The 25,912-nt window shown below is 33.8% G+C and overlaps 2 long non-coding RNA genes across 2 annotated transcripts in view; one reads left to right on the top strand and one right to left on the bottom strand.

Moving 5' to 3' along the window:
• The window catches only part of LOC142984934 (uncharacterized), a 273,228-nt gene that overhangs the window by 96,811 nt on the left and 150,505 nt on the right, over nucleotides 1-25,912 (bottom strand). The gene's annotated exons all lie outside the window — the stretch shown is intronic.
• Nucleotides 1-25,912, top strand: part of LOC142984899 (uncharacterized) — a 68,212-nt gene that overhangs the window by 8,019 nt on the left and 34,281 nt on the right. Inside the window, exon 2 of the long non-coding RNA XR_012960169.1 lies at nucleotides 5,276-5,302. This is a non-coding gene — a long non-coding RNA (uncharacterized LOC142984899). The remainder of the gene's footprint in view (nucleotides 1-5,275; nucleotides 5,303-25,912) is intronic.

Here is a 25,912-nt window from a genome sequence, read left to right as displayed (position 1 = left end):
ACCGGCGGTCCTGTATGACAACATGTATGTATGTGAATGAAGCAAGGGAAGTTTGTAAGGATCGTACCAAGTGACGTTCTCTGGTCTCTGAATACCCCTAAGGGAAGGTGTGATTTTATGTATGTGTGTCTGATGAAAACTTTATTACCTGGATTAACACTAATTAAGGAGAAATCTTTTAATTGCTTAGATAGTTAGATCATGTTCACTTGTTATAACGGTGAAGGAAAACATCGTGATGAATGACATAATATGTCTGACAGTTGTTTAACACAGCTCTTGAAGGAATGCAGAGTCTCATTTTAGTAGAGTGGTGGACACCTTACCTCATTTTCTCTAAGAAAAGAGCCCTTTTTAAAAATAAATCAATTTTATTGCATACACTTAAACGTGTATGGTAAAAACTACGGTCGGTAGAGTATCCGGCTGCTGTTAAAAGGTTTATGGGGACTAAGATTCAAGTCCCCGGTCGAGCAAAGTGATAGTTTTTTCTAATTTATATTAGAATATTTCTCAATAATAACTTGGAAATTGGTAACAATATGCTATATGCCCATAGCCACTTGCGCTCACCGGTCGGTAAACGATCTGTGAGTTAAGCAACCGTTGGCGCGGTCATTCTTTAGATGGGTCACCGCATAGTGATATTTGAACTGAGCACCTCCGTTCTTCGGAGGGCACGTCGATCCCGGTTGTTGTTAATTAAGATAACAGTCGTTAAGCCACGTCAAAGGCCTTCGGGCTTGAACAACTTTGACACTAGGTTGACCACTAACCATACGATAAGAACTTATATACTTTCCAAAGGAACTGTCGCAATGAGGACAGTATTAAAAAAATACTAGCTGACCGGCGCAGCTCCGCTTACGCTTTTTTTATCCCTATAAAAACCTTCACAGTATATAATGAAAACTTGGTGTTGTTGTTTCCATGCTCTGTTCTTCCATCAGGTACAAACACAGTCTAGCGGAATAAAAAGTATCCTATGATCGTCTCCCGCATCTAAACTACCCCTCCACGAATTTTGAATCCTATCTGTTCAGCCGTTTTTGAGTTATCAATGGTGTAACTAACACCACTTTATTCTATATGTGTATGTATAGATGTATAGATATTTCTCAATAGTAGCTCGGAGTTTGGTAACATGCTCATATTATTATAGCAGTAGGCTTGCTCCCTATTACATGGGACATTTTTTTTAATGGTGAAACGTATGGGTATAACAGTCATGATAGTAAGTACCTTTCAAAGGAACTGTCGCAATGATGACAGTATTAATAAATCATATAATACGGCGTCTGCGCGGCGTGGTCGGCGCAAGGTCGAGTGCCGGCGCAACATGGCGGCCGCGGGTCGTTGATCGTTCGACACTGCACGCGTGCGCTGCTAGGGTACGATTGTTGCGCTTGCTGGGCCCTTATTATATGCCTTTACTAGTATTAAAAGTTACCTATTAGGTACTTGATGATAGTCAAATCAGCTATATACTTATGAAATGTCAAAATCCATATCCATACTAATATTATAAACTAGCTGACCCGCGCAACTTCGCTTGCGTCACCTAAGAGAATGGGTCAAAATTTTCCCCGTTTTGTAACATTTTTCGTTGCTACTCCGATCCTTATGACCGTAGCGTGATGTTATATAGCCTATAGCCTTCCTCGATAAATGGGCTATCTAACACTGAAAGAATTTTTCAAATCGGACCAGTAGTTCCTGAGATTAGCGCGTTCAAACAAACAAACAAACAAACAAACAAACAAACAAACTCTTCAGCTTTATTATATTATTAGTATAGTATAGATGCGAAAGTAACTCTGTCTGTCTGCTACTCAATCACGCCTAAACTACTGAACCAATTTGCATGAAATTTGTTATGGAGATATTTTGATACGCGAGAAAGGACATAGGCTATATATCATCACGCTACGACCAAAAGGAGCGGAGTGCCAGTGATTAATGTTACAAAAACGGTGAAAAATTTCACCCATTTTCTCTTACTGGACGCAAGCGAAGTTGCGCGGGTCAGCTAGTTATGTATATTATCGTCTTTTAAGTTCTATCACCACGTAAGTCATTTTTAGCAACTTTTCAGGAGAGACAAATTTTAATTTCGTCTTTCGATGCTCTAGCCAATGACATCAAAACTGCCAAAAAATGACTTACCTGGTGATTGAACAGAATGTAACTCAAAGGTGACTGACTGACATAGTGATCTATCAACGCACAGCACAAACCACTGGACGGATCGAGCTGACATTTGTCATGCAGGTACATGTTATGACGTAGGCACCCGCTAAGAAAGGATTTTGATCAATTCTATCCCCAAGGATATAAAAACAGGGATGAAAGTTTGTATAAAAATTCTGTCCTAAGTCAAAAACCACTCGGACTAAGTCGTGGGCCAAAGCTGGTTTGAGTATACAAATACGGTGTAGTGACGTCACACTTTCGTATTTTTGTTGGTATCAAATGAGTGCCAAATTAAGTTTCAATCTGTAATAAGTCTTATAGCCGAGTGGTATAAGTTATTACCTCCTACGCAAGTGGTCGCAGGTTCGAACCCGAGGCAACACACCAATGACTTTTCCAAATTATGTGTCTATTAGAAATAATGATCACATGTTACAACGGTGAAGGAAAACCTCGAGATCCAACCTTGCATGTCTGACAGTTCTTTAGAACAGTTCTTGAAGGTATGCAAAGTCCTCAACCCGCACTTGGTCAGCGTGGTGGACTCAAGGCATAACCTCTCCCTCATTACGGGAGGAGACCCTTGCCCAGCAGTGGGCAACAAGCAAATACTCATCATTACTCGTCAATCAAAGCACTGAACAATTTTTTCCATCAAACTATGTAATTTCAAAAGTTAAAACCAATTCTAGCTACAAACGACTATTCTTTTATTTTCAATGACTTTTTCTCGATCTATCTTCAAGAATCTTTTGCAAATTTTAATCCAATTACCAGTCTAGCCTAAAGAAAAATCTAGTCTATTTATCTAGAAATAATTGTGTAATAACAAAAAAATAAAACGATCTAACTAGTGACATGTACTCACGTAATTACTTACTTTAAAATGTAATTGAACAATTTTGTTTTAGTTTTTATTTGTGCTGTAAATTCAGAAGAGTTTGTACATTTTAGTGATAATAGAAGGCTTAGTTAACAACAGCCGGGTCGATCTCTTGTGTTAAGCTACGCTTGCTGAAGTTGTTCTATAGATGGGTGACCATCTTATACATATCCAGTTAGCCCGTGTTTCGGAAAACACGTTAAATTGTGGGTCCCGGTTGTTATTTTCGAAGATGTTTGACAGTCGTCACCAGTAGTCAGAAGCTTGAAAGTCTGACAACCAGTCTTACTGAAGGGTATTGTGTTATGACCCAGGTAACTGTGTTGTGGAGGTCCGATAGACAGTCGCTGCATGTAACATACTGGTGCATCCGGTGAGACTGGAAGCCGACTCCAACATAGTTGGAAGAAGGACTAGGCTCAAAAACACCCTTTCTCTTTCTGTTTGTTTTTACTTTTACCGATTAAACGGGAAGACGACTCCAACAGCGTGAACTGTCATACAAAAACTCTAATTTGAAAAAATCATAAAGAGTAAGGTCAATTTGGGTAACTTTGAATCATTTGGGTAATATTGACAGTGGGAATATGACTAGTTTCGATAATTTTTTCATATGAAACCAACACGATTAATAAAGGTTTATTTTAGTTTTGCAAACTTTTATCAATTGTGTTGGTTTCATATGAAAAAATAATCGAAACTAGTTCAAATTCCCACTGTCAATGTTACCCTAATGATTGAAAGTTACCCAGGTTGAAGACTATAGCTGAATTGATTTTATAAAATACTACCACGTGACTGGCCCCAGCTGATTCCATATACGTATATACAAAACAGTTGGTCAGCGTTTCTGTACATTCTTGCATATTATGTTACATGTCAGGTCAGCGCGTGTGAGGAATTGCTGAGCCGGGAATGATGAAACCTTGACATTGTGCTGAGATAAAGTGTTTGTTTTATTTGTTGTATTTTTTTTTGGATTTTAAGGGTAAAATCGTAACTTAAAAAAATCTGATTCAATCAAATATAAAGTCTTATTTGATAATTGCAATATTTTATATTATGAAGTCCTGAAAAGGAATTTATTTTATAATTCTTTCACTACAAGACTGTCTGTCTTTTCTGGTATAAATGGAATGATGCTGAAAATTATTATAAGAAAAAATGCCATATTTTTAAAAATCATCACTACCGTTTTTCTTTTTGTTTGTTTTTACTTTCTTTAAAAAATATTATTTGGATAGATGATGGTGTCCACAAATGACAGATGTCACATATTATTTAAATAAGTAAAATTTGACAAGAGGTTTTGACTTTCTAGAAAGCTTCAGAATTAAAAATACTGGATTTACTATCCTTTGGATAAATGAGTTAGCTAGTAGTCGGAAAGTGGAATTACGGCAAATTTCTTCTTAAATTTGCTGTCAATTTATTATTTAGATAAGACATCCGACACGTAACCATAAGTCGTGAAACTAGCCCTGAATATCATATAAATATTCATAAATAAATTTTCGTCTAAATACCAAAAAAATACCTAATACATGAATTACTTACTTTCAAATCAAATATTAACATAAACCCTAATTAAAACGAACACAACCCGTACAAAATAATAAAAAGTAAAAAAATACCAAAAGTCCACATCGCTCCTAAGTCTAATACCGCAGTGCGTATCGAGGGGGCTTTCTCTCTCACTCACACTCATAACTGCGTCTCTTTCCAACACACAGGGCTACGCACACGCGGAAAACGGGGACATGCGTGATATTTTTTTTACGATTTTTATTTCGATTTTTCATATAGGGGTTGCAATGTTACTTTTTCTATTTTTTTAACTTCCCCTAGCTTTGTTTTTACGGTGTTTTATTAAAATTGTTCTGTTTTCACGTGTGTTTTTTTTTGAGCTGAAAATTTTTGTAGGTAGGATTAATTGTTGATTGGTATTTTGTTAATTGGGAATTTAATTTAAATTAATTTTATTGATACATCCCAAAAATTGTGGAATAAATGATCACTTGTTATAACGGTGAAGGAAAACATCGTGATGAATGACATGTCTGACAGTTATTAAATAAGGCATGATTTAAGACAATATTATTGTAAAACCTACCCCTTACGAGAGGGTAGTTCTTATTCTTCGTAAAGTCGGGTAACCTGAAAGATAGCTTGTATTAATAATCATTTTTTTGTTCACAGATACAACCGCAGCGTTGCAGATTTCAAGTAAGTTACAATAAAGTATTTTGTTCAGGACTGTCCCACTGCTGGGCAGAATCAAGAGTATTAAGGATACACTAGTATATCAGCCTAGCCTTTCTTCCAACTATGTTGGAGTCGGCTTCCAGTCTCACCGGATGCAGCTGAATACCAGTATTGTACATGCAGCGACTGTCTATCTGACCTCCACAACACAGTTACCTGGGTTATAACACGATACCCCTCGGTTAGATTGGTTGTCGAATTTTAAAAGCTTCTGACTACTGTTAACGACTCTCAAAGATTTTTGAAAATGACAGCCTGGACCCACAATTTAACGTGCCTTTCGAAACACAGAGGAACTCGATATGTATAAGATGGTCAACCATCCACAGAACAACGTCGGCAACCTTAACCTCTAGGTTGACCACTAACCATACGACAAGAAGAAGACTTCAGAAATCGATGCCGCTGTTGTTAAGTCACACAAAGTATTGCACACATAATGCGTTCGTATAAAACGTCGATGAAAACATCGGCTCGATCAGGTGTTGGAAACTGACACCTACATGATAATGAAAACATAACAAAGTCTTAATCGAACCTGAGACTGCGGTACGAGTGCCGTTCATACAATCACTTCATTTGTTAGTACTATATCCACGAACCAAGTATTTAAAACTAGCGCTAATTCGTCCGCGTAGTAAAAAGTATCAAGGTAATTTCAGTTCAACCAAAAATCTAATGAAAGTTCCCGTAATAAAAAGTATCTAGGTAAATCAATTGGTCGAAAATCTAAGAAGATTTATACAAACTTTCATCCCCTATTTTATTCCCTTGGGGGTAGAATTGATGAATAATTCTTTTTAGTGGATGTTTAGTCATAACATCTACCTGCATGTTAAATTTCAGCTCGATTCGTCCAGTGGTTGATAGATCACTATGTCAGTCAGTCACCTTTGAGTTTAGCATGTCAGCCTTAACATAATAATATTATAGATAGATAGATGTATCTAGATTCAAATCAGTCTAGCCTTTCTTCCAACTATGTTGGAGTCGGCTTCCAGTCTCACCGGATGCAGCTGAATACCAGTATTTTACATGGAGAGACTGCCTATCTGACCTCCACAACACAGTTGTCTGCTGGTTGTCAGACTTTCAAGCTTCTGACTACTGTTAGCCACTGTCAAAGGTTTTGAAATACACACAATTTAACGTGTCTTGCAAAACACGGAGGAACTCGATAGTACTATTGTGAAATATTCTAATATAAATTATACAAAAACAATAGTACTTGCCCGAGAATCGAACTCAAAACCTCATAAAACTGTCGGTTACACTACTGACATAATATAGACGGAGCCAGGTGTTAAACTAGTCAAGGTGAATATCACTTAGCATACTTGTTCCATACAAATTCATACATGTATGTAACCTGTTTGTAATCCCATTACTGTCCCACTGTTGGGCACGAGGCCCACTATGAAAAGGGTTAAGGTCAAAGTTTTGACATGATTTTGGTACACATTTTAGTATAATTCCAAGTTAAATTAGTTATATCTATCACGTAGGTTAAATTTCATCTAAATCGGTTTAGCATTTTTAGCTCTGAAAGCGTTATAGATAGACAACGTTTTTTCATTATATTAGTATAGGTAATTATGCAATGCAATAGTGACGGTCTAGTGGTAGTATTTTTAATATAACTCGGGAAGTCTCGAGTTCGATTTCTAAGTCGAGTAACAGGCTAATTTGTTTGATGTTATTTATTATTCTCAATACTTAATTTTATTGTGATAACATAATCTTCGACCCCTTTTACATAGGACTACTATAAGCGTGATATTATAAAAATGAAATATATTTAAGCCATTACGGTTCCACTACTTGGCAAGGGTCTCTTCCAGGAATAAGGGAGACGTTAGGCCTTTAATCCACAACGATGATGAAGTGGGACTTTCCATTCTTTCAATAATGCTAACTTGTTATAACGGTGAAGGAAAACATCGTGATGAATGACATGTCTGACAGTTGTTTAACACAGCTCTTGAAAAACACACCTGTTTGAGGTTATCTCCTTATCAATGATAAAATTTGAGTTTGTGATATTATAGTGATAATAATAATCTGTAAATCATTACTGTCCCACTGCTGGGCAAGGGTCTCCTCCCGTAATGTGAAAGGGGTTAGGCCTTAAGTCCACCACGCTGGCCAAGTGAGACTTTACTTCAAGAGCTGTGTTAAACAACTGTCAGACATGTCATTCATCACGATGTTTTCCTTCACCGTTATAACAAGTGATCATTATTTATAATACACACATCACTTGGAAAAGTTATTGGTGTGTTGAACCCTCGATTACTTGCATAGAAAACGATGTCTTTATCACTCTGCTATCACTGCTAATTATTTAAGAAATATACTATTAGCATAGTTATAAAATAATTAGTTATTAATATTTAATTCATTTATTTTATATTTTCCTTTTCTATAATAAATTATTGCTCAGTAGGACGGTAATGGATTACATTATATTTGATTAAATTATAATTAATTAAATTTGTAGTACCTACTTTATAACTTTATTTATTTATATAATTAGTACAAGTAATAGAAAATGATTAATTGCAAAGTATTTTTTTCTTGGGACCCTTAAAATGACACTCTATTTTTTTTAAGGCAGGATTTTTTAATGAACTTAATAAAATTAATTGTTAGTTACTTATTTATAATTACTGGTATATTTTAAAGTCAAATTATTTATGACCCTTTTGTACGAGATCAGAAAATTGGTACTCAAATGTTGGACACCTTTCACGCAAGTGATCAACGACTTAATTACTAGGAAACGCTTTCATATTTTTTCCAAGTGATGTGTGTATTATAAATAATGATCACTTGTTATAACGATGAAGGAAAACATCGTGATGCAACTGTTCATATACGAGAGTTCTTTAACACAGTCTATAGTTTTGCCTTAGTCATCGTGGTGGTCTGAAGGCCTAAGCCCTACGTTATTACGGGAGAAGACCCTTGCCCAGCAGTGGGACATTAATAAACTAATTATATTATTACATCACAGTAATAATCTGATTTGAATATCACAATTAATTGCTAATTAAAATAAAATAATAGATAATGTTTTAATTATAATAATAATCAATATCTACTATTACGTATATTATTACATAATATATATATATTATATAAAACCACGCCTTCTTCTCATAGGGATAGACAGAGATCAGAGAACGTCACTTGGTAGGATCCTTACAAACTTCCCTTGCTTCATTCACATACATACATGTTGTCATACAGGACCGATGGTTACATATTATATTATATAATATCTCGCCAGATATTTAAAAGGGATAATTTTGTCCAACAGACTTCAAGAAATTTTTGTTTTTTCTTTTTACCAAAATGGATAGGTAGTAATAATTCCTGCCTATTTATTAAGGTATATATTAAGTCTTATTAAAATAAAAGTAATATAGGTGAGTCAATTGCCATAATAAATTATACCGGGTACGTTAACTTAACCGAAATTACAAAAAATGTATATTTATTAATTATTTTGTAATTTTTCATTTTTGACGAATGTTAACTTATTTTTTTTTTAAATATACCTATACAATCATGTAGGTAGTTAGTAATACCTATGTAGACTTTCAAAATATACATATAACTTCTGTAATTATTATTTTCCCATGGGGTAGGCAGAAAGGTAGGCTACAAAGAACGTCACTTGGTACGATCCTTACAAAATTCCTTTGCTTCATTCACATACATACATGTTGTCATACAGGATATATGGATTAATTATATTATTAATATAGCCTATTAATAAAATATAATTTGGCGGGTAAAACAGTACACTACGAAAAATCTAATTTTGTAGAGTCGAAAAGACATTATCTTTTCAAATTGTAATTTAATTTATTTTTAAAAATGCTGCTCTATTATATTATTTTATTTTGTGTATTTTACAAAATATCTGTTAATTTAAGAAAATATAAGTAAGGTGTCAAATTATTATTTAAGCAAAAATAACTACGGAACAAAATTTTTTACTTAAAATTATACTCATTATTTTTTATATTTTTAGTAAAATAATGTACATTTAATATAAAATGGGGTATGTAATTTAGTAGAGTAAACTTTTTATTTAATAATATTAAATAAAAAATGCATTTTTGAACAGACAACTGGTAGGCGAAAATACACGACCAACTTTTATGTTCAAACAAAGTGATAAATTCTTTAAAATAAATAAAAAATCCACCATAATAATAAAGTTCATATTCCTAAATATCAAAAACGAAACATTTCATAAAATTTTAATCATACATTTTTGTATAAAATAAAGTTGAATTCCGACATCAAAATTCCATCCCGCCATACCACCAATTATAATCAATAAAAATACTTGAAAAGCAGATGGCACAAATATTTCAAATATTTGACCTTACACGGGACTCGAACAGGTACCCCCGGGGCCGATTTCGAGAAACCCACAAAGATTTCCGAGAAAAAAATCCATTCTAAAAATAGAACATCGTTTTGACAGTCGCCATTTTATAAAATAAAAAAAAATATTTGACAGGTCACTTGGGCTATTCTTCCTGAATTTGAAACTATATAATTTTCATCGAAAATCAAATTAAGTCTATGGAAAAAAGTAGTTGATTTAAAAAAAGGCTCAGGTCGAGCAGCGCGGGCGCTGAACACCGTTACGCGTTCAAGGCGAGGCTGTGCGACGTATTGCTGTCTCGCTCACACGCACCGCCTACTTCACTTCCCCTATTGGAGGCGAGTTTGTACTGCGACCGTGAATTTTGATACTACGTCTGGCATTTAATTAATAATATTTTTAACTTGGTTATTGAATTCCTTGTTATATTCTTTTTTTGTAATATAGTGGCAAGTTATATAAAGATAGTTACTAAGTGTAAGTTATTCTTACATACGTGCAATTAATATAGACAGGAAATTAAGAAAAATTAATAAATATTTGTTCCATTAAATATTGAATAGACACGGGATGTATTTAAATAAAAAGTATTATTCTTACGATTTTTCATCAAAAATAATTGATAAACAAAAATATGTATATCCATAACACATTTTACAACTGAAAATGTGAATAAAAATTAAAAAAATAAAGTAATAAAAATGCAAAAAAAAATGATTAAATTACCACAATAAAAATGATTAAAACCAGTACTTATTCAAAATTGTCTACGATGGGCTAATAATGTACTTAAGCTTTTATTTTTTCTCAAAAAACAAGCAAAAATAGAGTATTTTTTTGAGGTTACAAGACTTTCCAATGGAGAATGTTACTAGGTATGCCAAATCGCTTGAAATTTTGACTCAGTAAAGCCTGTACATGTACATGCAAACTAGTTTTTGTTTCAGTCAAAAATACCAAGTAAGTAGTTTTGATTTTACAAGCATTCAAAGTTTCAAAAAATATCGAGTCCGCTAACAGCGTGACGTCATAGTACACCATGCCGCGCGGGCCGTGTCTCGCTTAATATCAAGTCTCCAGCCGTAGATGTAATAGCTTATGCAGTATTTTGTTGTGTTTTCGTCTGCTTATTACATTTAAAGTGTAATAATATTAAAAAAGACTGTATGAGCCAGACTTAGCGTAATGTACAATGACGTCACAACGACTCGCGCGGTTACAACTTGTTTTACTTATAAATCGGAAACTAATTGACGTATTAAAGTAATTCTTTCACTAGTATTTTTTATTTTTAACAGAGAATATGGAGTGCTAATAATCCAAATTTGTTAACATTCTCCATTGCGTTCACTCAAACAGCTTATAAGTAAAACCGGGAAATCAGCTAATTAATGCTAGCAATCAGTAACGCACGGAAATTGAGTCATTTATCTACTGATGAATGTGGTTTTTGTATCAAATAAATTGTTACGTGTAGAATACTAGATTATTTTCTTTTCAAGCATTTTTTTGTGTGAAATATAGTACTTAATGGCTTTATTTGGAGATGATATAAGCCCAATTTATTATTAGTGCAAAATGTTAGATGCAAATTAAATGTAATTAAACTGAGTTATGCCATGATCTATTTAATAAGCTGCTTTGACGTGAAAGTATGACAGACAAACATACATACACAATCCATACTAATATTATAAATGCGAAAGTAACTCTGTCTGTCTCTCTGTCTGTTACTCAATCACGCCTAAACTACTGAACCGATTTGCATGAAATATTGTGTGGAGATATTTTGGTACCCGAGAAAGGACATAGGCTATCCCGGGAAAATGACGTATTCCCATGAAAATTCAGGTAGCGGACGAAGTCGCGGGTAAAAGCTAGTTTTGATATAAAGTAAGATTAGGCTTTGCTAGTGACTTTACCTGTGTCAGACTGATATAAAATCTAGTTTATTGGGATAAAAATGACAAAATAAAACTTTCTAACGGCCTAACGGCTACGGTCAATGCAACCTGTGCCAAAATGACAAGCAAATTATGATAAACAATGCTATATTTCTTTCATCAGCGTGTTTTATTAATTAATAGTCGAGCAACACGATATTCTCCTATATTCTCTATATGATATATTATTGCTTGTTTGCAGCTAAATAACAATAAATTCTTCTTGTCGCTTAGTTAATTAAAAAGTCATATTTTATCAATAATTGGTTTTAAAAATGCTATATTTTATTGTATTTGACGTTGTGAGAGCAGTGATAGCTGAGTGGTTTAAAATATGACTTTATGTTGATAAAAAGTGAAAATTAATTTTGTTAATGAAATAAACATATTGCTTGACTTATAATTGAACTATCAGTCTGAAGCAAAATGAATATTGCTATAGAGAAAAAAATATCATATGGGCAGAAAAGAAAATGAATAGAAACTATAGTCAGATTATTATTTATAGTCGTTGCGGTGTTAAGTTAAATACAGACTTTCATTTCTACATAGCTCGCTGAGGTCTTATATATTTTTAAGGCTTTTTTATTTACCATCAACTTGAAAATGTTGACTTGCCAACTAGCGTGACTTTTCCTTGGTTTGTTAGATTTAAGCATCATAAAAACAGTATCATCTATGAGCCACTTGACAATAAAACATTAATATTTCTTGGTAATATTAAAGAAAATACAAAAACCCCTACTATATTATTTTAAACATTATTTAAACTATCTCCTCAATATTTAACCACAAAACAAATCAAACATAGCCAAGCATGACAATCCAACCACACAAAACATTACCAAGCCTGACAAAAATCATGCTAGGTAACAAAAAAAATCGAAAATTTTACTTAAAAATTCCACAAAAACCTTACTTATGTAGTCAATTTCAGCTGCTATTTATAAAAGTAGTTTCATATTACAAAACTTAAACGCACCGGCCTTGACCATATCATGAAACCAGTTTGTCCGAGGACCTTCGGGACTCGTTTCATAAAAGAAATGTCAAGTATTTCGTACTTTATATTGCTCTAGAAGTTATTTTTACTGTGGGGAGTACACTGGTTGAATATTTGTGTAATGCAATGGTAATAGTTTTCAATAGAAATTCGATTTATTAGTTATTTTACAGGTTGAAGACTGTACTAGGATATTTTATTAACCGACTTCATAAAAAGGAGGATGTTCTCAATTTGACTGTTTTGTTTTTTTCATATACAAACGTATTAGTTTTTAGTACTATTTTCTTTTGTTATAATAGTTTTCCTAATGGCTTGAAGGCTGCTTCAAATATGTCAAGAAATGAATTGTTTTATTTTTCAAGTTACAGTTATATAGTACGATGATATTTTGACAAATATTGACATTTGCTCCGATTGAAAACTCTATTGAATAGCTCCAGTTTACCTTTAATAGTCATTTCTTAATAAAATTTTCATTTTAAGGTCTACCCTCTTCACATACAACCAGTCCATAAGCCAAGATTTATAAAACATTTCCTTCAAATAGAGAAAAAATACGAACAATGTCAAACACACAAACTTGTATCACACAAGAATCAGTTTTGATCAACTGAAACTCCGGATAAGTAATATGTTCTATACATTTTTCGCCAATTTAAATTGGACTCTAAGGTTAGAGCAATAAAGTCGATTATCGTATGTAGTGTGAAGTCCATTGCAGTTCTATTTCGGGCACCATTTGCAGCGGTCGTCATAGCAACGCTTAATTTATGAATGGCCGCAGTGTGTTCAGTTATTCTGGGAGAAGGAAGCCATTTTGCCTGTTTCAATAATTTATACTTGGTGTAGACAACCTTGTGGTGTTTCAGGTTTTGATAGGACTTTGAGATTGCATTTGCTGTTAAAAATATTTAATAGTTCGTGTCACTTAGGTACCTTTGCTATCGGAGGTAGGTCTAACTATCACTGATAGTTAGTTATTGAAATAGGTGGTTAGGGTATATTGATAGAATAAGTATATTTCGAGATTACCAATCCATATGGAGCTGTTTTAAATTGATGATAGAGTTTTCTATAATATTATTACATCTTAGGAAGAAAATAACTATGCAAAAAAGCCGTATAATGCAATAAGTATATTACATCATAATGCTTTCTTTATTTCTCGACATTTCGGCCGACTTATCTCAACCGCATACTAGTTTAAATCGAAGTATTCCTTCACGAATAGAAAGCCACATTACACAAGTAACTTAACTACTAAATAGCAAAAAAACCTGCAGTACTTTCATACAAAAAATCCATACAAATCGCTAAGGCATTTAACAGAAGCCAGCAGCCCGTGACCACGTCCTTGAATACTAACCTACTACCCTCAAGTTCCATACAAAAAACATACATTCCCCCTCGTTCATACACTTTCATACATAAAAACATGTCTGAAGATAATCATACAGTTTTTGTTCGGCATTCTTAAGCGTCTGCGTTTTAATTGACTTATTTCTGATCTATTTTAGTAGACTGTTTTATAAATAGATCTATGTGTTGCCAAGCGCGTTGGTGATGCATTATGCGATGTATGTAATCGTAAGTTTGTATTTATTTTGTATGAAATTGCTGGGAGAAGTAGTCAATTAATGTAGTTATATGATTGCTAGGACTTTTTTGGCAGGAGTTACATTTTAGACGTAAATTTTTTTTGTTTTCTTTTTGTAACAAAATTGAAACTGAAAATTAGTATTATTATGCTTTTCTATAAAAATATTGAAGAAATAGTCTTTTAGCTTTATTAATTACTATCATAATCATAAAGTAATGCAATTAAATCCCCTCGCCGCGTCGATTGTTTGTCTGTTTGTAAACGATAAACTCACAATGGATTATCATGCAGTTTTCACTAGTAGATAGCTACTCCCAAAGAGTGAAGAGTATAATTAAAACAGAAAATTATAAAACCAATTAACATAATAATAAAGAAAATATATTCACACACATGAAAAATTATAATAATCGCAAAGATTAATCGTGCATGCATAGCCGGCCTTAAAACGCTTATTGTTTGATTAATAAGGCATTCATTATACGATTTTATTCAAGTGAAAGTTTTTTAATTAACTAAGAATATTAATTGAGTTGAGTTTTTACAAGACTTATTATAACATCATCTTTACTAACTGGGAATGTTATTTTATTAACAGATTCTTAGTCATATGACAAGTCCAATCAGAAACTTAAATTTTGCCCATATTACTTCGTAAAACGCACGCGAGGTGTTGTTCTCTATTAACGCATTAAGTATACTATATAAGTGTACGTATTCTACACAATGAACAAGAAATAGATTTTTCATTTCATTATATTATACTCGTCAACTCAGAGGCCTAAGTACAACTTTGACACTAGGCTGATTACTATCCGAAGAATAGAACGATTAGTAATAGTATTTTTTCCCCATTGCTATATTTTTCTTGCATCGATCAAGCTTTTGAACACTATAACGCTAGAACAGCATGTAAAAATTCATCACGATTATATTTTTCGGTTCTTATATTTGACTAACCTTACATTAGATGCCGTGACGTAGTTTGTGACGTAAGTTCCTGCGATAAAATGAATATACATTGAATTAAATTTTCCTTGGAAGAAGAATCTATACTTCTATACTAATATTATAAAGCTGAAGAGTTTGTTTGTTTGTTTGTTTGAACGCGCTAATCTCGGGAATTACTGGTCCGATTTAAAAAAATATTTCAGTGTTAGATAGCCTATTCATCTAGAAAGGTTATAGGCTATATAACATCACGCTACGGTCATTAGGAGCGGAGTAGAAACATATTACAAAAACGGGGAAAATTTTGACTCATTCTTTTGCGCGGGTCAGCTAGTATACAGATAAACTAGCAAGCAAAAGTTAGTATAAAACGAATTAATATACCTTATGTAATAGTGTATCGTATATTATTATGTAATTATACCAAATATAGGTTCTCTTTATATAGATATTGAGGGCAGAATGAATAATCATTATTAAATCGTGCTTGCAATTTTAAATATGTAAAGATTTCATTGGTTTTTTATAAAGTTATGGAGGAATAAATCATATTGCGTAATATTTTCAGAAAAGACTGAAATTATAATCTTTAACTAATGATAGATTAGATTACATCGTTATGTAATACTCAACACAATATAACATAAAAATCATACAGTCTAATATAAAACAACAAAAATAGCTACAGCATTTTCTATTACATACATTCACTACGAATTTCACAAAACACGAAACCAAAGCCATTTTCCTAAAACGTAAAAAATAAATAAAAAAAGTCAAGCATCAAGACGTGCCCGTCGCGCTATATCGATCGAAATACAAGTTCCGAACAAAAAGTCAACCGGGATGTTGCATCTCGCTCGCACGCCTGTTCAACTGCCGCACTAGACAAGGACGGGGCGTACGCCGCGCGCGCCCACGTCAGTAGGCCGGTACAATGAACTCTGGTCAAAGCAAAGCCGATAGACATATACCCGTCTCTTTCCCACACAGTGGCACAGGCACCGCATTCGAATTTTGAAACCCTACTAGTCTGTCTACGGTCGGGGTTCGAAAATTCTACTCGCAATTCCAAATTCTAAATTCGAAATTCCGTTTTTTTTATTTTCCTTTGTACTATAGACAATGTGAGTTAATTTCTTTAGTGGCCAGTGTTTTAGGCCTAAATACAAGGTGTTTTAATTTTATGGGTTATGTTATTTCGTGTCTATGGGAGTGTTAGGGGGTGAATTTTGGATAGTGCTTTCTGTGTTTTCGATTTTGGTTTTAAAACGTGATTTTTTCTCGGATTTGTGTCGTTGAAGACTTTGTGGTCAATTCTGCTGGTGACAGATGGACTTGTGGCGTGAAGATAGCTACCCTCGGTATGTATTTTTCATCCCCTATTTACTCTGGGGTCGTTTGCCTAGGTATGTTTCAAATAGGCTAACTTTCTACCACGTGCATCACTGCAGTGGCTAAGATAACCTAAATAGCCTAGATTGCGAACCTAGGTAACCTATACTCGGTCTAGATTTCTATATCCTCTAACGCTTAGCACTGAAACTCGAAATTATATTTAAAAACGACATTTCTTTACATTCTTAACTCAAATCATCCCTTATTTACGAAAAAATATATCATTTTTTAAAGTTGGTAGTATCTTTAGGTTTTTAATTTTAATTTTTCCGTGATACCAACATAATGGTAGGATATGACGTAATTAAAATCAATTATAATTTTCGTTAAACAATTTTCTCCATAATAATATAAAGGATCGTTCCTAATATTATATTTAAGGGTTTCAAAAAATAATTTTCGTATCGTATGGTTAGTGGTCAACCTAGTGTCAAAGAATACTTCATTGATTCCAGTGTTCAGATATTATATTAATAAACAACCAATGCATCTTTATTACGTACCCTTTCAAGCACGTACATTACCAAAAGTACTTAAAATAATAGCCTAGGGGTAAATTCTCCTACGTAAAAAAAACGAGACTTTTTTGACTAATAAAAAATAATGTTCACTTGTTATAACGGTGAATGAAAACATCGTGATGAATGACATGTCTGACAGTTGTTTAACACAGCTCTTGAAGTAAAGTCTCACTTGGTGAGCGTGGTGGACAAAGGTCTAAACCATCTAATCTAATTTTGAGTGGAGACCCGTACCCTGCAATGGTACAGCAAGTGGTTAGTGAATTTTGAAAAAAAAAAAAATATAAGAAGCTAATTATTGTAACATAAGTACAAAAATTGCAAAATATTTGTCAATTAAAATCAGTATCATATAGTTATAAGAGAGTTGTAGTCAGTGAGTGTATGTCCCGAACTGACGATACATACATACAATAAATTTATTCACTATCATAAGTGTGAGTATTTCATATAAAATAAATAATTTAATTAATAAAAAGATATACTATTACTAAAAAAATCTATTTGAAAAAAGGAATGTAACATAATAATAGCTATGCTTATATCAAATCACGTCTTCTTCCCATAGGTGTTGGCAGAGACCACATAACTATGATCTACCTATCTAAGTTTGTAAAAATATTAATTGAATAAGTTCTTCAAATTTTATATTCAATTCAAATTAATTCCATGATCCCAAGACAGAACATTAAAAAACTTCAGTGAAAAAATCTTACTGAAATTCTAGACTTTACTAATGAGATCGATAGATGGCAGTAGTATCGCCATATAGTATATAGAACTGAAAAAATATTTTGTGAAAAACTACAGAGCCAATTGATAGAGTTTTGCTTTCTCCTAGATTTATAGAAAGAGTGATGCAATCGCTTAAATTTTATTTCAAATTATTTGGGCTTCAAATAATAGTACAATATAAAAAATATTTTTATTAAATTATGAGTATTTAGAGTCCTAATGCCGAAAAAAATATTTTCATAAATTTCAGGTGACTAGCACTCCCTTTCGAGAATGCATGATTAGATATATAAATGGGCATGAAAGATAGAAATATGTTGAAAACTTTACAAGTGTAACTTAATCTGGCACCTGTCTGTATAACCACCATAGGTGTTAGGCGTGATGATATAAAAAAATCCTTTTTTCTTCTTGCAAATTTAAGTGTCTATCTTTGACAGTAATACATAATATCATCGACAGATAGTGACACCAATTATTTCACAATAATAATATTTTCCATGATAAAATACTACCCTTAAATTTCCACCCCCAGGATATCAATTAATAATAACCCTTTCTTATTAATCAATAATTTAAACAAGGATGAATAAAAAGTCAAAATGTAAAATTTCTACTAAATACTGTCGTAGCTGTGTTCAATAAAAAATATCTAATTATTTATCCCTATTAATAGTTTATCATAAGAGTTATATATAATTAGAAAACATCGTGATGAAACCTTAAATACCTAAATATTGTATAACACATCTTGAGATCATGCCAAGTCCCCGTCCCGCAGTTGGTCTTTAGGCTTACCCCCTCCCTAGGACCGCTCAAACTGGGGGAGACCCTTACCCAGCAGTGGGACAGTAATGGGTTTAATTTATTTATTTATCAGCAAACAATAGAATAAAATATTAGAAACTAGTTCAACAGCTCTCAGGCATGCAAGGTTTCATCACGATGTTTTCCTTCAACATTAATTAGAATAATAATAAAATGAAAGGAGACGTGGTATGAAAGGGTTTAAGAAAATGTAGACGACTGATAAAGATAAGTTGAAAAAAGAACATGTTGTACTATTTAACATGGGATAAGGGCTAGATTATACCCCTGCTGGGCAAGGGTCCCCTCCCTTAATGACGAAGGGATAAGACTTGCACGCTGACCAAGGGCAGAGACCTTTAAAAACTGTAAGAATAGGGCTTGAACGGCTTGAACACCACGCTGGCTAAGGGCTGGCTTTTCATGTCTTTAAGAACAGTAACTGTCTTAATCAACTGTCAGACATGTTATTCATCACGATGTTTTCCTTCACCGTTATAACCTCTAACACTCCTAATCAAGAATCTCCTTCCGTAATGACGAAAGGGTTATGAGTCCACCTCGCTTGTGAAAGGGCGTTTGTATCCCTTTAATTTTTTTTTAACAAGTAGCTATGGATAGGGCAAGAAATAAATACACCACGCTGACCAAGTGAGACTCCATTCCTTCAAGAGCTGTGTTAAACAACTGTCAGACATGTCATTCATCACGATGTTTTCCTTCACCGTTACATTAATTGGTAACGAATACCAAAACTGCAAAAATATGCACACTTCCTGACAATGTTTTCATTCGTCTACCGGATGGTAATGCAATCATAATAAATCGTTTACTGTGAAACATATTCACCTTCTTTATGTACATAAAGCATTTCACGAAGTCATAGGCAAAAAAGTAACTTTTTTAGAAACCCATTACTGTCCGACTGCTGGGCAGAGGTCTCCTCGCAAATGAAGGAAGGGTTAGGCCTTGAGTCGGAGAAAGCCGAGAGAGCCGGTTGGTGGTAAAACTACAAAATAAACAATTTAAAAGCATACTATAGTTTTCCATAACCATGTTTTCTAAATGCATTGTTTCTTTTGCTAGATTTTTTTTAAAGATTTTACTTAAAATCGATAATACAATATGCCTATAGTATTTAATGTCAAATACTACTTTCAACTATAGTCCTGCTTATTGTCGTATGTATCCTAAGGCCTAAACACTGTCTTTAAAAAAATACCCTCGAAAATTTATTTAATTTAAAGCTTACCACAATGAAATGTCAAAAACCCTTTATGAAAAAATACTAAATTAAATAAATATTTCAATAAAAAGTAAAAAAGTCAAAAGGCCAATAACATAACTTATTTTATTTCAAAATTGGCGTAAAAACTGACTCATATGAAAGGTCATAATTCGTTACCATTACTTACGTTGAAATCTACCATAATAAAATTTACTTAAATACCTAAAAAAATCCTATGAGTATAGGAGTTAAGATATGCACCAGCCCTTTATAGCCTAGGCTACTACTGCTGATCACAAAGCCCCGGGTTCCATACCTGAAGAGGCCTTTTTAATTTATTTTAGAATCTTCGTCAACAGTTAGTGGTCCAGAGTTTGGTAATGTGCCCAATATATGGCAATAGGCTGGCCCTCTTTACATGACTTTGTTAATGGCGTAACGTGAGTTTGTTGCACCTCTGCCTACACATTCGGGTATGACAGGTGTGATATTATGTATGTATAAAGACCAACCCAGTCTGAAAACATCTGACAAAACATATGACTGATATGTCTGTCAGTTGTCTAACAAGTTCTTGAAGGAATGCAGTCTCACTTGCTGAGCGTGGTGGACTCAAGATCTAATCCCTCCCTGATTCCAGGAGGAGCCTCCAAGAAATAGAACAGGAATGGTTTAATACAATAATATATCAAGACCCGGAAAACCGACACGAATAAATAAAAAATTAAGAAAAAAAATAAAACATAGACAATCTATTATTCTTCACCCACTCACTGAAAGTTAATATTAAATTAGTTTATGTACTTTTTTAAAATATAAAACAGCGTACAGCTTGTTGAAGATTTCTAGTTTAAAACATAGGCCTTGGGACTATCCTACTAATATTATAAATGCGAAAGTTTGTAACGATAGATAGATTTATGTCACTCTTTCACACAAAAACTACAGAATGTATTTTAATAAAATTTAATACACATATAGTTTATAACCTGTATTAACATATAGGATACTTTTTACCCCGGGAAATCTTTTTACAAGAGCGAAGTTGAGAGCAGAAATTAGTATAAAAATTCTAGTCAATACCTAAATAATTTACTAACGTCCAAGTAACGCCATCTATTGAATATTACGAGAAACAAAATAACACAAAAAAAAATAGAAATAAATTTAACCCACTAATTACTGTATCGCTAAAAGCTAACCTTCATTCCAAAATGAAGGAGCCCTAAGTCCATCATACTGGCCAAATACGGGTTAGGGACTTTGTATCCCTTCAAGAACTATAATGAACAAAGTTTTTAATAACTATTGAAACCTGCTGGAATATAAAATTTCGATCAGAAAATATTAATGGTGTTTTTTTATTAACGCTCTATAATCTAATTTTGAGTCCCATATATTTAAATTCCTTCTAATAAGCCTGCATAGCCAGGTCAAATACTGTCACTTATGATAGTCAATACAATTAATTAATTAAAAATCAGTTCAGAAGATAAATAGAACTGTTTTTACTCTTTGTTAGACACCTACTTACTACATATAATTTTCTAAGGTTACCACTAACCATACGACAAGAAGAAGAATTAAAATAGGGAATGCTGATACACGATATTCGTTATAATATTTTTGTTAGTGCAAAGGCCCTTAAGGGCTGGTTAATAAATATATTAAAAAATAATTTAAATATAACCACATTTTGTGTTAAATAATGTTTTTCTGACTGTTATGATAATTTTACTTCTATTTATTAAATAGTAAATTAAAAAGCCTAAACATTGCTTCAGCCCTTTTAGTTAATCCCTTAAAAGCCTCTCTTCCTTCACCTAATTTTCTTCTAAATAATATCAATGAATTTACCAAAATATTAAAAAAAATCTCGAAATGTCTGAATTACAACATTGAAGGTCCCACTGCTGGGCAAAGCTTTAAATCCATTTAATTTTACTAAGAATATACATATAATACTTCTCAATAAAACTTTATCAAACTATTAACCAAAGTAATACCTAATCTTTACGCCAGACTGAAATACAACTAACGCCATCTATGAACAAATTTGTGTACTAAAATTAGCATGCATAAATGTCAATCTTTAAAAACTTAATAATCGCATTAATGTCCCGCTGCTGGGCAAGGGTCTCCTCCCGTAATGAGGGAAGGGTCTTTTAGGTCCACTACGCTGGACCAAGTACAAGTTAGGGACTATATGCGACCCTTCAAGCATGAAAATAGTCTTTTATTAAAATACTCGTGTAATACATTTGTATAATCTCACTGTATATCTATTTGGGTAACCTTGGCGCGGTCATTCCATAGATGGGTGCCCGCATAGTGGTATTTGAACAGGGCGTCTCCGTGCTTCGGAGGGCACGTAAAAAGTCGGTCCCGGTTGTTGTCCATTAAGATAACAGTCGTTACGCCACGTCAAAGGCCTTCGGGCTTGAACAACTTAGACACTAGGTTGACCACTAACCATACGATAAGAAGAAGAAGTCTATGTGGGTACGAAGAGACCAAAGAACGTCAGTTGCCACTATCCCTACAAACTTCAGATAATTAAAACGTATATTTTTTCAAACATCACGCCTTGTTTCCATAGGTGTAGACAGGAGTATGAAATACACTCACGTTTAACATTAACAATGCACCTAAGAAAGGGGCGAGCCTATATGCCATACATACATAAGACACGTAAACTCCAAACTACTATTGAGAATTTTCCAACACACTGGCTCTTTCGTGACTCGGGAACCGAACCTAAGACCTTATAGTCTGCAGTCATATACTCTACCACTTGGGCCACAAAGGTAGTATGTAAAAAAGTCATTTAAAACACCACTGTCCCACTGCTGGGCAAAAACAAAATTAGATTAAACATGCAAGGTTAAAATTACTGACCTATACCAACAATTGTTTTTTCCTTAAAACTACTGATAATTATAATTTATACGCAGTTAATTTCAACTTACCTAATAATTAAATTAGTTAGCCTTTGTTAACGGATATACATACATACATATAATAATAGCACACCATTTTTTCTGTGTTGGTAGGCAGAGACCAAAGAACGCCATTTGGTACGATCCTTACAAACTTCCCTTGCTTCATTCACATATATACATGTTGTCATACAGGTTAAGTATATAATTCTATTTTATAAGCTTTTTATGGTCTCATTGCTGGGCAAGGGTCTTCTCCCGGAATAATCTCCGAAAATAATGATTACTTGTTATAACCGTGAAGGAAAACATCGTGATGAATGACATGTCTGACAGTTGTTTAACACAGCGCTTGAAGATGATACAAAGTCCCCGCACTTAGCCAGCGTGGTGGACTGAAGACCGAACCCCTCCCAAATTAAGGGAGGGGTTTCCCAGCAGTGGGACAATAAATAAGAAATATTCAATATATTGTTGTTTAAAAAAAGGACAAGGATATGACGAATTCTTTTTCTTCTGCTAAAATTGTATATTACACAACGATGGGATAAAAAGAATCCTAACATTTAAACTCTCGCGTTGCATGTTCTATTATACATTAAAAAGAATCATATATGCAAATTTAGGTTAAACATACGTATACGTATTTTACCCGCGATTTCGTCCGCCACCTGAATTTTCCCATGGGAATGCGTCATTTTCCCGGGGTAAAAAGTAGTCTCAGGTATCGAAATAACTCCATACCGAATTTCATGCAAATTGGTTCAGTAGTTTAGTCGTGATTGTGTAACAGACAGACCAACAGACCGAGTTACTTTCGCATCACAGTATTCGTTGCCATACTCCACCGAAACGGCTTGACCGATTCTCATGAAATTTTGTGAGCATATTAAGAAGGTCTGAGAATCGGCCAACATCTATTTTTCATAACCCTAAGTGACACAATTTTTTTGTATTTATTTGGCAAAACAACGTTTGCCGGGTCAGCTAGTATTAGTGTATATTTTTACGGACGAATGTATAGGTAAAGCTAGTGTCTAATACAAGAGCTAAGTAATAACTGCGTGTAGTGTCTAAGCCTGCCTACCCCGGGTCGTGACGTGAGATCTAGTTCCACAGCGCGATGTCATTGGCTCGAGTGACGCGTGTCCGTTGACGCACGACAGTGGAGTGACGTGACGTGACGTCGGAGATATAAAACTTTAAATTTTATCGGAATTTTTTGATTGAAGAAGTAGTCTATGGGTGAACTGATGGGAAGGTCTTGGATATGGTTTCTGGTTTAAATAACGGTATATAAATTTTCTCAATGGTAATTAAGAAGATCAAATTTTGATGATGCTATCTATTACCTGATAAAATAGATTTTATTATGTTCTTTAGAATATAATTTAATTTCTAATTGTTAAGGAATAATCTTATTTCTTAAGGACCTGATTAAAGGAAATCTTCAAAGGACCTCAAGGTCTCTATGACTTCCGGGTCAATAAAAGTCTATTTATTGTCTACTTAATTATTTAGAGTGTGAGCTCTTGGAGCAAAGACTGAGTGCTTTTAGTTTTATTTTATTAATTTCAGAATGTTTCGCAATAGTAGCTTCCGAGCTAAATTCCGATTTGGTAACGTTCCCGGTTAATAGCTATAGGCATATATTACATGGGACAAACATCGTTAGTGGTGAAACTTGAGAGTATTTAATACTCCTCTGCCTACTCCTTCGGGTATGACAGGCGTGAAGTTATATTATGTGAATTTATGATACATTTTACGCCGACAAAAGAAAAATATACCTTTTTATTACCCTTTCTACAAATAAATCAATTAGCCTTAAATAAAATATATCATTGGTATAATGGGAGGACTTAGATTTTGGCCAAATTGACCTTTTATCATTTTCGTGATCCCGTGAGCAAACATGTATAAAGCATATAAAATTGTTCCCCATTTGTTAGTGATGTCGAAAATAGTGTAAAAAAAATAGTGTCTGAACTTGAAATATTGAGTTACTTAGTTCTTCTATCCTTTTTTACTTGATATTTATGTGTCCCACTATCGTATCCAAAAACCATATATAAAATATATCAAAAATAAATTCTCAATACTTTCTTCACCCGTCACAATCTCGCCTAACATTCTCGTGTTGCAACAACGCGCACGCGCACACGCACACGGCTGCGCGCGCGCACACAGCAACAGCGCGTATCTCGGTAGCCGTCCAACCGGATCACGGAGATCGTAACACCAAGTGAATCACTCGGGGCTACACCGGCGTCCGCGAGCGCGGTACTGCTGAATAGTTCTGTATATTATATTTATAGGAATTTAACCTCACCCTGGTAATACCTTCCATACTTTCCGATCATATACGATCGAGTCCTGTTCAAAAAGTGGTTTGGATTTTTTCAAATTCCAGATGAAATCATTAATAAGAAAGCGCCCTAATAGCACTGTTTTATAGTTCTCAATTATAACTCGGACGTCGTGCCCGGTAGTTGGCAATATTCTTATTTATTGGACTCGAAAATTTTACTTTAGATCTAAGATGATTACCAAATATATTACCCTGGTAATATTTTTGGTGATAGTCGAGTGGTTTAAGTTGGCACCTCCCAAGCAAGTGGATGCAGGTTCGAACCCGAGGCAACACACCAACGACTTTTCCAAGATATGTGTGTATCAGAAATAATTGTCACTTGTACCAACAGTGAATTGCATGCCTAAGAATGTTCTTTAAAAAAGCTCTTGAAGGTGTGCAAAATAACCAACCCGCACTTGGTCAGCGTGGTGGACTCAAGGCATAATCTCTCCCTCATTACGGGAGGAGACCCTTGCCCAGCAGTGGGACATTAACGAATTAAATTTATTTTTAGTTACTTAAGAAATTTAATCGCCGGGAATCGAACAACTGCTGATGAACGCGAATAGTTACGTTACTGTGTATATAACATCAAAAATTTGACATAAATACAAAAAATCGCGATTATATTCAAAATAATATATCAGTCCTTATTTCCTTCTTTACCAATCCTAACTCA

Source organism: Anticarsia gemmatalis, chromosome 28, assembly GCF_050436995.1.
Source record: "Anticarsia gemmatalis isolate Benzon Research Colony breed Stoneville strain chromosome 28, ilAntGemm2 primary, whole genome shotgun sequence".
Classification (NCBI taxonomy): Eukaryota; Metazoa; Arthropoda; class Insecta; order Lepidoptera; family Erebidae; genus Anticarsia; species Anticarsia gemmatalis.
The sequence above is the reverse complement of the archived record's forward strand: the minus strand, read 5'-3'. Positions and strand labels throughout refer to the sequence as shown.